Genomic DNA, 7,805 nt, shown 5'->3' on the forward strand with positions numbered 1-7,805 from the left:
CATGTGTCCTTCTTACCAGTTGGGGCATCTTCTGGATAAATGCCCAGGAGAGGTATTGCTGGATCCTCCGGTAGTACTATGTCCAATTTTCTGAGGAACCGCCAGACTGATTTCCAGAGTGGTTGTACAAGCCTGCAATCCCACCAACAATGGAGGAGTGTTCCTCTTTCTCCACATCCTCACCAGCATCTGCTGTCACCTGAGTTTTTGATCTTAGCCATTCTGACTGGTGTGAGGTGGAATCTCAGGGTTGTTTTGATTTGCATTTCCCTGATGATTAAGGATGTTGAACATTTTTTCAGGTGCTTCTCTGCCATTCGGTATTCCTCAGGTAAGAATTCTTTGTTCAGTTCTGAGCCCCATTTTTTAATGGGGTTGTTCGATTTTCTGAAGTCCACCTTCTTGAGTTCTTTATATATGTTGGATATTAGCCCCCTATCTGATTTAGAATAGGTAAAGATCCTTTCCCAATCTGTTGGTGGTCTTTTTGTCTTATTGACGGTGTCTTTTGCCTTGCAGAAACTTTGGAGTTTCATTAGGTCCCATTTGTCAATTCTCGATCTTACAGCACATGCCATTGCTGTTCTGTTCAGAAATTTTTCCCCTGTGCCCATATCTTCAAGGCTTTTCCCCACTTTCTCCTCTATAAGTTTCAGTGTCTCTGGTTTTATGTGAAGTTCCTTGATCCACTTAGATTTGACCTTAGTACAAGGAGATAAGTATGGATCGATTCGCATTCTTCTACATGATAACAACCAGTTGTGCCAGCACCAATTGTTGAAAATGCTGTCTTTCTTCCACTGGATGGTTTTAGCTCCCTTGTCGAAGATCAAGTGACCATAGGTGTGTGGGTTCATTTCTGGGTCTTCAATTCTATTCCATTGGTCTACTTGTCTGTTTCTATACCAGTACCATGCAGTTTTTATCACAATTGCTCTGTAGTAAAGCTTTAGGTCAGGCATGGTGATTCCACCAGAGGTTCTTTTATCCTTGAGAATAGTTTTTAATAGTTTTTGCTATCCTAGGTTTTTTGTTATTCCAGACGAATTTGCAAATTGCTCCTTCTAATTCCTTGAAGAAGTGAGTTGGAATTTTGATGGGGATTGCATTGAATCTGTAGATTGCTTTTGGCAAGATAGCCATTTTTACAATGTTGATCCTGCCAATCCATGAGCATGGGAGATCTTTCCATCTTCTGAGATCTTCTTTAATTTCTTTCTTCAGAGATTTGAAGTTTTTATCATACAGATCTTTCACCTCCTTAGTTAGAGTTACGCCAAGATATTTTATACTATTTGTGACTATTGAGAAGGGTGTTGTTTCCCTAATTTCTTTCTCAGCCTGTTTATTCTTTGTATAGAGAAAGGCCATTGACTTGTTTGAGTTTATTTTATATCCAGCTACTTCACTGAAGCTGCTTATCATGTTTAGGAGTTCTCTGGTAGAATTTTTAGGGTCACTTATATATACTATCATATCATCTGCAAAAAGTGATATTTTGACTTCCTCTTTCCCAATTTGTATCCCCTTGATCTCCTTTTGTTGTCGAATTGCTCTGGCTAATACCTCAAGTACTATGTTGAAAAGGTAGGGAGAAAGTGGGCAGCCTTGTCTAGTCCCTGATTTTAGTGGGATTGCTTCCAGCTTCTCTCAATTTACTTTGATGTTGGCTACTGGTTTGCTGTAGATTGCTTTTATCATGTTTAGGTATGGGCCTTGAATTCCTGATCTTTCCAAAACTTTTATCATGAATGGGTGTTGAATCTTGTCAAATGCTTTTTCTGCATCTAACGAGATGATCATGTGGTTTTTGTCTTTGAGTTTGTTTATATAATGGATTACATTGATGGATTTTCGTATATTAAACCATCCCTGCATTCCTGGAATAAAACCTACTTGGTCAGGATGGATGATTGCTTTAATATGTTCTTGGATTCGGTTAGCAAGAATTTTATTGAGGATTTTTGCATCGATATTCATAAGAGAAATTGGTCTGAAGTTCTCTATCTTTGTTGAATCTTTCTGTGGTTTAGGTATCAGAGTAATAGTGGCTTCATAAAATGAGTTGGGTAGAGTACCTTCTACTTCTATTTTGTGAAATAGTTTGTGCAGAACTGGAATTAGATCTTCGTTGAAGGTCTGATAGAACTCTGCACTAAACCCGTCTGCTCCTGGGCTTTTTTTGGCTGGGAGACTATTAATAACTGCTTCTATTTCTTTCGGTGATATGGGACTGTTTAGATGGTCAACTTGATCCTGACTCAACTTTGGTACCTGGTATCTGTCCAGAAATTTGTCCATTTCGTCCAGGTTTTCCAGTTTTGTTGAGTATAACCTTTTGTAGAAGGATCTGATGGTGTTTTGGATTTCTTCAGGATCTGTTATTATGTCTCCCTTTTCATTTCTGATTTTGTTAATTAGGATTTTGTCCCTGTGCCCTTTAGTAAGTCTAGCTAAGGGTTTATCTATCTTGTTGATTTTCTCAAAGAACCAACTCCTCGTTTGGTTAATTCTTTGAATAGTTCTTCTTGTTTCCACTTGGTTGATTTCACCCCTGAGTTTGATTATTTCCTGCCATCTACTCCTCTTGGGTGAATTTGCTTCCTTTTTTTCTAGAGCTTTTAGATGTGTTGTCAAGCTGCTAGTATGTGCTCTCTCCCGTTTCTTCTTGGAGGCACTCAGAGCTATGAGTTTCCCTCTTAGAAATGCTTTCATTGTGTCCCATAGGTTTGGGTACGTTGTGGCTTCATTTTCATTAAACTCTAAAAAGTCTTTAATTTCTTTCTTTATTCCTTCCTTGACCAAGGTATCATTGAGAAGAGTGTTGTTCAGTTTCCACGTGAATGTTGGCTTTCCATTATTTATGTTGTTATTGAAGATCAGTCTTAGGCCATGGTGGTCTGATAGGATACATGGGACAATTTCAATATTTTTGTATCTGTTGAGGCCTGTTTTGTGACCAATTATATGGTCAATTTTGGAGAAGGTCCCGTGAGGTGCTGAGAAGAAGGTATATCCTTTTGTTTTAGGATAAAATGTTCTGTAGATATCTGTTAGGTCCATTTGTTTCATAACTTCTGTTAGTTTCACTGTGTCCCTGTTTAGTTTCTGTTTCCACGATCTGTCCCTTGATGAAAGTGGTGTGTTGAAGTCTCCCACTATTATTGTGTGAGGTGCAATGTGTGCTTTGAGCTTTACTAAAATGTCTTTAATGAATGTGGCTGCCCTTGCATTTGGAGCATAGATATTCAGAATTGAGAGTTCCTCTTGGAGGATTTTACCTTTGATGAGTATGAAGTGTCCCTCCTTGTCTTTTTTGATAACTTTGGGTTGGAAGTCGATTTTATCCGATATTAGAATGGCTACTCCAGCTTGTTTCTTCAGACCATTTGCTTGGAAAATTGTTTTCCAGCCTTTCACTCTGAGGTAGTGTCTGTCTTTTTCCCTGAGATGGGTTTCCTGTAAGCAGCAGAATGTTGGGTCCTGTTTGTGTAGCCAGTCTGTTAGTCTATGTCTTTTTATTGGGGAATTGAGTCCATTAATATTAAGAGATATTAAGGAAAAGTAATTGTTGCTTCCTTTTATTTTTGTTGTTAGAGTTGGCATTCTGTTCTTGTGGCTGTCTTCTTTTTGGTTTGTTGAGGGATTACTTTCTTGTTTGTTCTAGGGCGTGATTTCCGTCCTTGTATTGCTTCTTTTCTGTCATTATCCTTTGAAGGGCTGGATTTGTGGAAAGATATTGTGTGAATTTGTTTTTGTCGTGGAATACTTTGGTTTCTCCATCTATGGTAATTGAGAGTTTGGCCGGGTATAGTAGCCTGGGCTGGCATTTGTGTTCTCTTAGTGTCTGTATAACATCTGTCCAGGCTCTTCTGGCTTTCATAGTCTCTGGTGAAAAGTCTGGTGTAATTCTGATAGGCCTTCCTTTATATGTTACTTGACCTTTCTCCCTTACTGCTTTTAATATTCTATCTTTATTTAGTGCATTTGTTGTTCTGATTATTATGTGTCGGGAGGAATTTCTTTTCTGGTCCAGTCTATTTGGAGTTCTGTAGGCTTCTTGTATGATCATGGGCATCTCTTTCTTTATGTTTGGGAAGTTTTCTTCAATTATTTTGTTGAAGATGTTTGCTGGTCCATTGAGTTGAAAATCTTCATTCTCATCCACTCCTATTATGCGTAGGTTTGGTCTTCTCATTGTGTCCTGGATTTCCTGGATGTTTTGAGTTAGGATCCTTTTGCATTTTGTATTTTCTTTGACTGTTGTGTCGATGTTCTCTATGGAATCTTCTGCATCTGAGATTCTCTCTTCCATTTCTTGTATTCTGTTGCTGATGTTCGCATCTATGGTTCCAGATCTCTTTCCTAGGGTTTCTATCTACAGCGTTGCCTCGCTTTGGGTTTTCTTTACTGTGTCTACTTCCCTTTTTAGTTCTAGTATGGTTTTGTTCATTTCCATCACCTGTTTAGATGTGTTTTCCTGTTTTTCTTTAAGGACTTCTACCTGTTTGGCTGTGTTTTCCTGCTTTTCTTTAAGGGCCTGTAACTCTTTAGCAGTGCTCTCCTGTAATTCTTTAAGTGACTTATGAAAGTCCTTCTTGATGTCCTCTATCATCATCATGAGAAATGCTTTTAAATCTGGGTCTAGATTTTCGGTTGTGTTGGGGTGCCCAGGACTAGGTGGGGTGGGAGTGCTGCATTCTGATGATGGTGAGTGGTCTTGATTTCTGTTAGTAGGATTCTTACGTTTGCCTTTCGCCATCTGGTAATCTCTGAAGCTAGCTGTTATAGTTGTCTCTGTTAAGAGCTTGTACTTCAGGTGACTCTGTTAGCCTCTATAAGCAGATCTGGGAGGGTAGCACTCTCCTTGGTTTCAGTGGGTAGAGTATTCTCTGCAGGAAAGCTCTCTTCTTGCAGGGAAGGTACCCAGATATCTGGTGTTCGAACCGGACTCCTGGCAGAAGTTGTGTTCCACTCACTAGAGGTCTTAGGATCCCGTGGGGAATCCTGTGTGGGCCCTTGCGGGTGTCAGGCGACTCTGCTGGCCAGGAAGCCCGGGGCTCGAGTTAGTCCTTGATTTTAGTGGGATTGCTTCAAGTTTCTCTCCATTTAGCTTGATGTTGCTTACAGATTTACTGTATATTGCTTTTACTATTTTTAGGTAGGGGTCTTGAATTCCAAGACTTTTATCTTGAAAGTGTGTTGGATATTGTCAAATGCTTTCTAAGCATCTGATAAGATGATTGTCCTTTTTTATTTCCTTTGAGTTTGTTTATATAGTGAATTACAATGATGGATTTCCATATATTAAGCCACCCCTACATTTCTGGGATGAAGCCTACTTAATCATGATGTGTTCTTGGATTGGGTTTGAAAGATTTTTATGGAGTATTTTTGTATTGATATTCATAAGGGAAGTTGTTCTGAAGTTCTCTTTCTTTGTTGGGTCTTTTTGTGGTTCAGGTATCAGAGTAATTGTGGCTTCATAGAATGAATTTTGCAGAGGACTTTCTGTTTCTATTTTTGTGGAAAAGTTTGAGGAGTATTGATAATAGGTCCTCTTTGGATGCCTGAGATTCTCTCTTCCATCTCTTGTATTCTGTTGCTGATACTTGCATCTATGTTTCCTGATTTCTTTCCTAGGATTTCTTTCTCCAGAGTTGCCTCCATTGGGTTTTCTTTATTGTTTCCACTTCCATTTTTAGATCTTGGATGATTTTGTTCAATTCCATCACCTGTTTGGTTGTGTTTTCCTGTATTTCTTTAAGGGATTTTTGTGTTTCCTCCCTAAGGACTTCTACCTGTATAGCCGTGGTCTCCTGTATTTCTTTTGTTGTTGTTTTGTTTTTGTTTTTGTTTTTGTTTTTTGAGACAGGGTTTTTCGGTATGGCCCTGGCTGTCCTGGAACTCACTTTGTAGACCAGGCTTGCCTCGAACTCAAAAATGTGCCCACCTCTGCCTCCCAAGTGCTATATTTTTTAAGTGAGTTATTTTTTTAAAGATTTATTTATTTATTATATATGACTGTAGACACTCCAGAAGGGAGTTAGATCTTATTACAGATGGTTGAGAGCCACCATGTGGTTGCTGGGATTTTAACTCAGGACCTTTGGAAGAGCAGTCCATGCTCTTAACCACTGAGTAATCTTAACCGCCCTTTAAGTGAGTTATTAATACCCTTCTTAAAATCCTCTACCAGCGCTCAGCGATTTTCGGTGCAATCTCAGCAGAGGGCCCTAAGGTCCCCAGAGGACTCTCCATGCTGCAGGCACCCTAGCACAACCAGGTCCTTGAGATCACTGGTAAGTGGAATGCAACATCAGTTCCAAAAAACCCAGAGGGTCTTATGCTAGCAGCAACAGGGTCAAAGGACAAAGGCAGGCCCTAGCACACCCAGAATCTTGGTATCACTGACAACAGACTATACAGAAGAGCCTGTGTACAGCTGAAGCAACAGAGCTTCTTGGACAGGGTCCCTTTGGGCCTTCATCCTTACACAGGAGACAGAGCTGAGACCCAGACCCCTGAACACCTTCCCTGCCAGTGGCAAGTCAGCCTCCAGGTAGGGCTCTGACCCCAGGATTTAAGAGGGGGATATAAGCTCGACACTTCTGTGTACCTTTCTTGCTGAGGAGCTTTTGCCCGCAGAGAGTGTTCTGACCACTGGGACACAAAAGAGAGTTGGACTCCCAGGAGTGCTGACAGAGGCTGAAGAATCACAGGAGGAACAAGCTCCAGCCAGAGACACCTGGAACATCTAACACCAGAGATTACCAGATGGCAAGAGGCAAATCTTAGTAACAAAAACCAGGACACTGGGCATTATCAGAATCTAGTATGCCCTCCACAGTGAGTCCTGGATACCCCTACACACACAAAAAGCAAGATTCAGATTTAAAATCATATCTCATGATGCTGGTAGAGGAATTTAAGAAGGAAATTAATAACTAACTTAAAGAAATACAGGAGACCACTGCTAAACAGGTAGAAACCCTTAAAGAGGAAAAACAAAAATCCATGATGGAAATACAGGAAAAAAACTGCTAAACAGGTAAAAGACCTTAAAGATCAAAAAAAAACAAAAAACAAAAAAAAAACCAAACAAACAAAAACAAACAAACAAACAAAAAAAACCTTAAAATATTACAGGAAAACACAACCAAACAGGTGATGGAATTGAACAAAACCATCCAAGATCTAAAAATGGAAGAAGAAACAATGAGGAAAACCCAAAGGGAGACAGCACTGGAGAGAGAAACACTAGAAAGTAAATCAGGAACCATAGATGCGAGCATCAGCAAAGGAATACAAGAGATGGAAGAGAGAATCTCAGATGCAGAAGATTCCATAGATAACATGGACACAACAATCAAAGAAAATACAAAATGCAAAAAGATCCTAACCCAAAATATCCAGGAAATCCAGGATGTGTCCAATGAGAAGACCAAACCTATGGTTATAGGTATAGATGAGAATGAAGATTTTCAAATTAAAGGGTCAGTAAATATCTTCACCAAAATTATAGAAGAAAACTTCCCTAACCTAAAGAAAGAGATACCCATGAACATACAAGAAGTTCTGTGGAACTCCAAATAGACTGAACCAGAAAAGAAATTCCTCCCAACACATAATAATCAGAACAACAAATGCACTAATTAAAGATAGAATATTAAAAGCAGTAAGGAAAAAAGGTCAAGTACCATATAAAATCAGACCTATTAGAATTACACCAGACTTCTCACCAGAGACTATGAAAGCCAGACAATCCTGGACAGATGTTATACAGACCCTAAGAGAACACAAAT

This window comes from Mus musculus, chromosome 5 (assembly GCF_000001635.26).
Source record: "Mus musculus strain C57BL/6J chromosome 5, GRCm38.p6 C57BL/6J".
Lineage (NCBI taxonomy): Eukaryota > Metazoa > Chordata > Mammalia > Rodentia > Muridae > Mus > Mus musculus.